This window comes from Coregonus clupeaformis, unplaced genomic scaffold (assembly GCF_020615455.1).
Source record: "Coregonus clupeaformis isolate EN_2021a unplaced genomic scaffold, ASM2061545v1 scaf0103, whole genome shotgun sequence".
In the NCBI taxonomy this organism is placed as follows: Eukaryota; Metazoa; Chordata; class Actinopteri; order Salmoniformes; family Salmonidae; genus Coregonus; species Coregonus clupeaformis.
In genome coordinates this window covers 584,538-595,000 of record NW_025533558.1, presented here as the reverse complement: position 1 = coordinate 595,000, position 10,463 = coordinate 584,538, and positions in this window count along the sequence as shown.

Sequence of the window (10,463 nt, the reverse complement as noted above, 5' to 3'; positions counted from 1 at the left end):
AATCAACGATGGTCGCATGTCACGAGCCGCGTAAGCCGATGACAGCGGCCTCCCGCAAAGCAGTCTACACTCCCAACGAGAGGCCCGGAGCGGATACAAACAACAAATAGTTTCGCTGGGGGTGCCTGTGTCTGCGGCCGCAGTGCCTACTACTACGATTTCGAAGTCGACGTCGGCAACCTTCCGTCCCTGCTGTGGATCGAGCGGGGCTTCTCCATCTGTCAGAGGCCTGCATCCTGTGAAGCGTGGGAATTGGCGGATTTCCTCGACCTTCTCGCCAGCCGTGATTTTGGGCAGCTCCATGGTAAGAAATGTGACTGTTCCTGGTGCAAAAACAATGTCCTATCCCGGAGCTTGAGTAAATTACATTACTAAGCTGCTTCCGAATGTACTATGCCAGGACATGGAAATTGATTCTATCGTAGTCTATGTGGGTTTTAATGACATTATGAAGGGCAGCTCTGAACAGTTGAAACTGGATTTCAAAGAGCTGATTGACTCTCTGCCAGACACTAACAAAAAACCCATCATATCTGGCCCTGTGCCCTCTCTGAATCGTGGCATTTAACGCTTTAGCAGGATTCTTGCTCTTCACAACTGGCTACGTGATTATTGCAGCTCAATGGGTGTAACTTTTGTTGACAATTTCGATAACTTTTGGAAACAAAACACGTTTTATAAGAAGGATGGGATCCACCCAAATAATTTGGGTTCCTGGATTCTTTCACAGCATTATAAGGCTGCGTTGAAACAATGACTTAGCAATGACCCAAGCCCAGCTCAGCTAATCCTTACCATTGTGACGCTGAGTGGTCAATGCGCTTCAGCAAATGTTACAACAGGGGCGTCGGTAGACATAATATAAGTCACCTAATTTATGTCCCTCTAACTGCCCTGAATGCCTCTGCTGATCCTACAGCTATTGTATGCACTAATCATGTGCCTAAGAACCAGATTTATACTGTTAGCACTGAGCCGGTGTGCCCGAGGAGGAAGTCCACTGTGTGCAGCTCACCCTGCACTAACATAAAGAACATGAGCACATCTACTGCTGCTAAGCTTCCCAGTAAAGCAATAAAAACAAGCAAGCATCCCAGAAGAAAAGTGCTCAAAATAGCCCACGTTAACATATGTAGCTTAAGAAACAAGGTTCATGAAATCAATAATTTGCTAGTAACAGATGACATTCATATTCTGACTATCTCTGAAAATCACTTAGATAATACCTTTGATGATACAGTGGTAGCAATACAAGGTTATAACGTTTACAGAAAATACAGAAATCCCAAAAGTGGAGGTGTTGCTGTTTATATTCAGAACCACATTCCTGTGAAGATTAGAGAGGATCTCATGTTAAATACTGTTGAAGTTATATGGCTACAGGTTCATCTGCCTCACCTAAAGCCAATTCTGGTGGGAAGCTGCTATAGACCACCAAGTGCTAACAGTCAGTATCTGGATAACATGTGTGAAATGCTTGATAATGTATGTAATATCAATAGAGAGGTATACTTTCTGGGTGATTTAAATATTGACTGGCTTTCATCAGGCTGTCCACTCAAGAGAAAGCTTCAAACTATAACCAATGCCTGCAACCTGGTTCAGGTTATCAGTCAACCTACCGGGGTAGTTACAAACAGTACAGGAATGAAATCATCAACATGCATTGATCATATCTTTACTAATGCTGCAGAGATTTGTTTGAAAGCAGTATCCAGATCCATTGGATGTAGTGATCACAATATAGTAACCATATCTAGGAAATCCAAAGTTCCAAAGGCTGGACCTAATATTGTGTATAAGAGGTCATATATTACGTTTTTGATGTAAAGAATATATGTTGGTCCGTGGTGTGTAATAAGGAGCAAACAGACACTGCACTTGACACATTTATGAAATTGCTTATTCCAGTTATTAATAAGCATGCACCCATTTAAGAAAATTGTTAAATCCCCATGGAATGATGAGGAATTGAAAAATTGTATGGTTGAGAGGGATGAGGCAAAAGGAATGGCAAATAAGTCTGGCTGCACAACCGATTGGCAAACGTATTGCAAATTGAGATATCATGTGACTAAACTGAATAAAAAGAAGAAGAAACTACACTATGAAACCAAGATAGATGACATAAAGAATGCTAGTAAAAAGCTTTGGAGCACCTTAAATGACATTTTGGGAAAAAAGGCAAACTCAGCTCCATCATTCATTGAATCAGATGGCTCATTAATCACAAAACCAACTGATATTGCCAACTACTTTAATGATTTTTTCATTGGCAAGATTAGCAAACTACACATCCAAGTATATCTGACCAAATTATAAAAGACAAACGTTGTAATTTTGAATTCCGTAAAGTGAGTGTGGAAGAGGTGAAAAAAGTATTGTAATCAACAATGACAAACGACCGGGGTCTGACAACTTGGATGGAATATTACTGAGGATAATAGCGGACGATATTGCCACTCCTATTTGCCATATCTTCAATTTAAGCCTACTAGAACGTGTGTGCCCCCAGGCTTGGAGGGAAGCAAAAGTCATTCCGCTACCTAAGAATAGTAAAGCCCCCTTTACTGGCTCAAATAACCGACCAATTAGCCTGTTACCAACCTATTGGGAAAAATGGTGTTTGACCAGATACACTGCTATTTTACAGTAAACAAATTGACAACAAACTTTCAGCATGCTTATAGAGAAGGACATTCAACAAGCACAGCACTTACACAAATGACTGATGATTGGCTGAGAGAAATTGATGATAAAAAAGATTGTGGGGGCTGTTTTGTTAAACTTCAGTGTGGCTTTTGACATCATCGATCATAGTCTGCTGCTGGAAAAACATATGTGTTATGGTTTTACTCCACCTGCTATATTGTGGATACAGAGTTACCTATTTAACAGAACACAGAGGGTGTTCTTTAATGGAAGCCTCTCCAACATAATCCAGGTAGAATCAGGAATTCCCCAGGGCAGCTGTCTAGGCCCACGGCAAGCCCATTACTTTTTTCAATCTTTACTAATGACATGCCACTGGCTTTGAGTAAAGCCAGAGTGTCTATGTATGCGGATGACTCAACAATCTACATGTCAGCTACTACAGCGACTGAAATAACTGCAACACTTAACAATGAGTTGCAGTTAGTTTCAGAGTGGGTGGCAAGGAATAAGTTAGTCCTAAATATTTCTAAAACTAAAAGCAGTGTATTTGGAACAAATCATTCACTAAACTCCAAACCTCAATTAAATCTTGTAATAAATAATGTGGAGATTGAGCAAGTTGAGGTGACTACACTGCTTGGAGTAACACTGGATTGTAAACTGTCATGGTCAAAACATATTGATACAACAGTAGCTAAGATGGGGAGAAGTCTGTCCATAAAAAAGTTCTGCTCTACCTCCTTTACAGCACTAATTTTGCTGGACCCCAGGAAGAGCTAATGGGGATCCATAATAAATACAAATACAAATACCTTGTCCATCCCCCCATCGCCCAGGAGATGCCTCGTCCGTCCCCCATCGCCCAGGAGATGCCTCGTCCGTCCCCTCATCGCCCAGGAGATGCCTCGTCCGTCCCCCAATAGCCCAGGAGATGCCTCGTCCGTCCCCCCATAGCCCAGGAGATGCCTCGTCCGTCCCCTCATCGCCCAGGAGATGCCTCGTCTGTCCCCCATCGTCCAGGAGATGCCTCGTCCGTCCCCCCATAGCCTAGGAGATGCCTCGTCCGGTCCCCTCATCGCCCAGGAGATGCCTCGTCTGTCCCCCATCATCCAGGAGATGCCTCGTCTGTCCCCCATCGTCCAGGAGATGCCTCGTCCATCCCCTCATCACCCAGGAGATGCCTCGTCTGTCCCCCATCGCCCAGGAGATGCCTCGTCTGTCCCCCATCATCCAGGAGATGCCTCGTCCGTCCCCCATCATCCAGGAGATGCCTCGTCCGTCCCCTCATCGCCCAGGAGATGCCTAGTCCGTCCTCCCATCGCCCAGGAGATGCCTAGTCCGTCCCCCATCGCCCAGGAGATGCCTCGTCCGTCCCCATCGCCCAGGAGATGCCTCGTCCGTCCCCTCATCGCCCAGGAGATGCCTCGTCCGTCCCCCATAGCCCAGGAGATGCCTCGTCCGTCCCCCCATAGCCCAGGAGATGCCTCGTCCGTCCCCTCATCGCCCAGGAGATGCCTCGTCTGTCCCCCATCGTCCAGGAGATGCCTCATCCGTCCCCCCATAGCCCAGGAGATGCCTCGTCCGTCCCCTCATCGCCCAGGAGATGCCTCGTCTGTCCCCCATCATCCAGGAGATGCCTCGTCTGTCCCCCATCGTCCAGGAGATGCCTCGTCCATCCCCTCATCACCCAGGAGATGCCTCGTCTGTCCCCCATCGCCCAGGAGATGCCTCGTCTGTCCCCCATCATCCAGGAGATGCCTCGTCCGTCCCCCATCATCCAGGAGATGCCTCGTCCGTCCCCTCATCGCCCAGGAGATGCCTAGTCCGTCCTCCCATCGCCCAGGAGATGCCTAGTCCGTCCCCCATCGCCCAGGAGATGCCTCGTCCATCCCCTCATCACCCAGGAGATGCCTCGTCCGTCCCCCATCGCCCAGGAGATGCCTCATCTGTCCTCCATCGCCCAGGAGATGCCTCGTCCGTCACCCATCGCCCAGGAGATGCCTCGTCCGTCCCCCATCGTCCAGGAGATGCCTCGATGCCTCGTCCGTCCCCCATCGCCCAGGAGATGCCTTGTCCGTCCCCCATCGTCCAGGAGATGCCTCGATGCCTCGTCCGTCCCCTCATCGCCCAGGAGATGCCTAGTCCGTCCTCCCATCGCCCAGGAGATGCCTCGTCCGTCCCCCATCGTCCAGGAGATGCCTCGTCTGTCCCCCATCGCCCAGGAGATGCCTCGTCCATCCCCCATCGCCCAGGAGATGCCTCGTCCGTCCCCCATCGTCCAGGAGATGCCTCGTCCGTCCCCCATCGTCCAGGAGATGCCTCGTCTGTCCCCCATCGCCCAGGAGATGCCTAGTCCGTCCTCCCATCGCCCAGGAGTCACCTATAACCCTAACCCTAACCCTTGTCCGTCCCTTGTATGTGCTGCTGTATGTTCCCGATTCCCCTAACCCTGACCCTTGTCCGTCCCCACTCCTAGCCCTTACCAAAACATGGCGGAAAATGTTTCTCCCCTCTGATCTAAAACCAGTAGGAACCACAAACGTCAATGGCAATTATCTTAACATTTTAAAGCATATATAATATTCACGCACCCCAATAACATTGTCGCTGAGGAGGGCTTGCTAGCTAGCTTCAGAGTTTGAGTCACCTCGGCTGTTTTCTTATAAAACAGCTCAGCTAGCAACGCTAGCTAGCTAACATTAGGTAGACTGTTTCTAGACTCAGTAGGTCATCAAAGGCTTCAGGAGCCAGCTGTTTAGATATGGGGGCTTCAGGAGCCAGATGGTTGGATATGGGGGCTTCAGGAGCCAGCTGGTTAGATATGGGGGCTTCAGTAGCCAGCTGGTTGGATATGGGGGCTTCAGGAGCCAGCTGGTTGGATATGGGGGCTTCAGGAGCCAGCGGGTTAGATATGGGGGCTTCAGGAGCCAGTGGGTTAGATATGGGGGCTTCAGGAGTCAAATGGTTAGATATGGGGGCTTCAGGAGCCAACTGGTTAGATATGGGGGCTTCAGGAGACAGTTTGTTAGATATGGGGGCTTCAGGAGACAGTTGGTTAGATATGGGGCTTCAGCAGCCAAATGGTTAGGTATGGGGGCTTCAGGAGACAGTTGGTTAGATATGGGGGCTTCAGGAGACAGTTGGTTAGATATGGGGGCTTCAGGAGCCAACTGGTTAGATATGGGGGCTTCAGGAGACAGTTGGTTAGATATGGGGGCTTCAGGAGACAGTTGGTTAGATATGGGGGGCTTCAGGAGACAGTTGGTTAGATATGGGGGCCTCAGGAGACAGTTGTTTAGATATGGGGGCTTCAGGAGCCAGCTGGTTAGATATGGGGGCTTCAGGAGCCAGTTGGTTAGATATGGGGGCTTCAGGAGCCAGCTGGTTAGATATGGGGGCTTCAGGAGCCAGTTGGTTAGATATGGGGGCTTCAGGAGCCAGCTGGTTAGATATGGGGGCTTCAGGAGCCAGCTGGTTAGATATGGGGGCTTCAGGAGCCAGCTGGTTGGATATAGGGGCTTCAGGAGCCAGCTGGTTGGATATGGGGGCTTCAGGAGCCAGCGGGTTAGATATGGGGGCTTCAGGAGCCAGCGGGTTAGATATGGGGGCTTCAGGAGACAGTTGGTTAGATATGGGGGCTTCAGGAGACAGTTGGTTAGATATGGGGGCTTCAGGAGACAGTTGGTTAGATATGGGGGCTTCAGGAGCCAACTGGTTAGATATGGGGGCTTCAGGAGACAGTTGGTTAGATATGGGGGCTTCAGGAGACAGTTGGTTAGATATGGGGGCTTCAGGAGACAGTTGGTTAGATATGGGGGCTTCAGGAGCCAACTGGTTAGATATGGGGGCTTCAGGAGACAGTTGGTTAGATATGGGGGCTTCAGGAGACAGTTGGTTAGATATGGGGGCTTCAGGAGACAGTTGGTTAGATATGGGGCCTCAGGAGACAGTTGTTTAGATATGGGGGCTTCAGGAGCCAGCTGGTTAGATATGGGGGCTTCAGGAGCCAGTTGGTTAGATATGGGGGCTTCAGGAGCCAGCTGGTTAGATATGGGGGCTTCAGGAGCCAGTTGGTTAGATATGGGGGCTTCAGGAGCCAGCTGGTTAGATATGATTCTACTAGTTAGTTAGACATTGGCCATGCAGTATCTAACTAGCTAGGTAACAGTTAGATAATCATGGATGCCAAACAACGACGCTAGCTAGACTGGGGAGCTCATGGGCAACAATAGCCAACTGGTTACACATGATCACGCCATGGGCTACAATAAGCTACTAGTTTGTTTTCAGAAAATTAGTTCAACTGATAGTTCGTTTATCCACTGACCACTGCATTTAGGAGGATAGCTAAATTAGGCCTATTGAAATGCAGCTAGCTAGCTCACTGGCTAACCACTACTACCCAGATAATCGTTGATTACCTATTCTTTGATAGATTTGGGTTAACTTGCTCATGTCAAGCAACAGACAGTTTGTGGAAAAGTAAAAATAACAATTAGTGGACTCGTTTTATGAATGATCGGACTGTGTAAACTTAAATAGATTGGTAGCTAGCTGGTGAGGCTTTCATTTATTTCCCGATTAATTAAGCTGAAGCTGGGTTTCCCAAGTCGTTCGGTGCTTACTGCTCATGCCGGCGAGCAATCTACCGGCGGCTTTGCAGCTCATCTGTGTGACGTCACACACCCAAGAAGTCTCAACCAATCACAGACATAACTCATGAATATTAATGACTTTGCCTACGGCTATTCTACAAAAAGGTTTTTTTGCGTCCTGTCCCCCCCTCCATCTCCCTGACCTCCTGTCCACCCCCCTGTACCCCATCCATCCCTCTCCTCCCATCCCCTATCCCCATGTACCTCCCCTCCACCCGTCCTCCTGTCCATCCCACCGTCTGACCTCCTGTCCTTCCCACTTGACTGTCCCCGACCCCTTGCCCTCCCCATGTTGCTCCAGCACCCAAGAGAGGTCCTGTCCATCCCCCTGTCCTTCCCACTTGATTGTCCACCTTGACTATCCTCCCCATCTCCCTGCCCCCCTGCCCCTCTAGCCACCCGTTCCTCCTTCAGCAGACCACCTGCAGTAGAGGTCCTTGGAGATAGGGAGTGGTCCTTTCTCCGACATTAGACTGATGTTGAGTGGCTGTGTGATGGCAGGTTGACAGGCTTCATTCAGGGTCTGGGACTCGTTGAAGGAGGACATAGCAGGGCTGTCATACTATTTATAATGTTCTTTATGGAAACAGGAGTTTTGGGGATTGAAAGAGTATCTACGATTGTCGTACATACCTATTGTACTCTGATGCAAGGTCACGCTAGATAATCTTGTGTGTGTATTGACCACCAAATTACTAAATATCCCCACCATTTGTTTAGATGAAGATTGACGCAAACATCACCTATTGAATGGTCTTAACGAATAGTTTTATCAAATGGTCTTAACGAATGGTCTTAACGAATGGGACACATACAGTACACACACCAACCCAGCACTGTATCACAGAACTGGAATAGATCCAGAACACACCAACCCAGCACTGTATCACAGAACTGGAATAGATCCAGAACACACCAACCCAGCACTGTATCACAGAACTGGAATAGATCCAGAACACACCAACACAGCACTGTAACTCAGAACAGGAATAGATCCAGAACACTGGAATAGATCCAGCACTGTATCCAGTAGCGATTCGGTGGGGAAAACCCGCCCGAAATTTTGGGATGCATGCCAGCGAAGCCACTACACAAGACACCACTAAAACAATACATTAAATGCACTACAATGGTGACAAACAGTGATTAATTCCCACTAACTGTTAGGGCCTACATAAAGCTGTCCTGACAGCGTAGGTGTTGTTACAGCACCATGGAGTGAAACCTTACCACCGCTACACCTGGCTATCAGCGGAGCCTCGTCTGGCAGCGAAAAACAGTTCATTCAGCCTCATTTACTGTTTTTTTATTTTATTTATTTTTTAAATATCCGTAGCTGATATGGCTGACTTGCTTAAGTAAATATGGTTTTTCTACTGACTCCTTTTGGATTTGTTTTAAGTCGATAAGAACTGCATTCTCTTTCAATAATAACGATTGCCAACATGGCCTTTGAACCATACACAAACATTATTACATTCATGATTAGTAAATTCATAATGTTTGTTGTTATATCATTATTAACACTTTGCTCTGAGTATAAGTGAGTACAAGCCTTCATTCAGCACTTTCAAAATGGACAGCGACAGAAATTCAGATAGATGTTAGTTCAGATCAATTATTTTAATAGTTACAGTATTTTATTGTGAATAACTTGTCATGACAACCCACTTTGTTTTCTATTGTATAAAAAAAAACTAAAATAACAATAATAATAAATTATCCTTCTGTTCAAAATAATTTCAAATGACTCCAAAAACCAGGTTTCACTGAGAGAAAAATCCCCAGATTTGTCATTTGTGGCACTGTGATGTTTTCTCTTCAGTGATTATCCTGTCCAAGTTTTGAAGTTCTTAAGACAGTTTCTCAGTACAGACTATAATCAGAACAAGTATACCTGCCAAGGTACACAAACAAACACACACACACACACACACACACACACACACACACACACACACACACACACACACACACACACACACACACACACACACACACACACACACACACACACACACACACACACACTCTCTCTCTCAGCTTGGAGATAACTCAGCTGAACATAGGAGCATTAGGTCTGGGAGAGAGAAGTGACGGCAAACACACAAAGCTGCTCTCTTTCTCCTCTCTCTGCTAAGGACCCCCACCAGGAGGTGAACAGACTGCTCTCCTTCTCCTCTCTCTGCTAAGGACCCCCACCGGGAGGTAAACAGACTGCTCTCCTTCTCCTCTCTGCTAAGGACCCCCACCGGGAGGTGAACAGACTGCTCTCCTTCTCCTCTCTCTGCTAAGGACCCCCACCAGGAGGTGAACAGACTGCTCTCCTTCTCCTCTCTCTGCTAAGGACCCCCACCAGGAGGTGAACAGACTGCTCTCCTTCTTCTCTCTCTGCTAAGGACCCCCACCGGGAGGTAAACCCAACCATGCAGGTTGTCTGAGCTGTAGCATCTGATGCACAGGCATCCACATCACACACACACACACACACACACACACACACACACACACACACACACACACACACACACACACACTGCTGAATGTTTACAGAGTGATACTGTACAGTATATATATTAATATGAACTGCTGAATGTTTACAGAGTGGGCGACAGGTAGCTTAGTGGGTAAGAGCGTTGTGCCAGTAATCGAAAGGCCGCTGGTTCTAATCCCCGAGCCGACTAGGTGAAAAATCTGTCGATGTGCCCTTAAGCAAGGCACTTAACCCTAATTGCTCATGTAAGTCGCTCTGGATAAGAGCGTCTGCTAAAATGTATATATCTTTAAATGAACTGCTGAATGTTTAAAGAGTGATGCTGGATATATCTTTATATGAACTGCTGAATGTTTACAGAGTGATGTGTGTGAGTTGTCTGGCCCTTAAAAAATATTCCCTGAGGGTTGTGGTCGGCCTATCCTGAATTATTAAATACTATCAAAGTATTGGAGCAGAAAGATATCTTTAACATTTGAAGAGTTTAATTCCAAAATGCTATATCCACCCCTCAAAAAAAAAAAAAATCATCAGAAATGTTTGCTTATGGGTACTTTCATGTGTGTGTAAAGTATTACTGTTCTCAGATTTTTTATTCACATATTTTAGATGTGTATAAAAATTTGTTTAGCTGGAATGGAATGTTTGTATCCTGTATA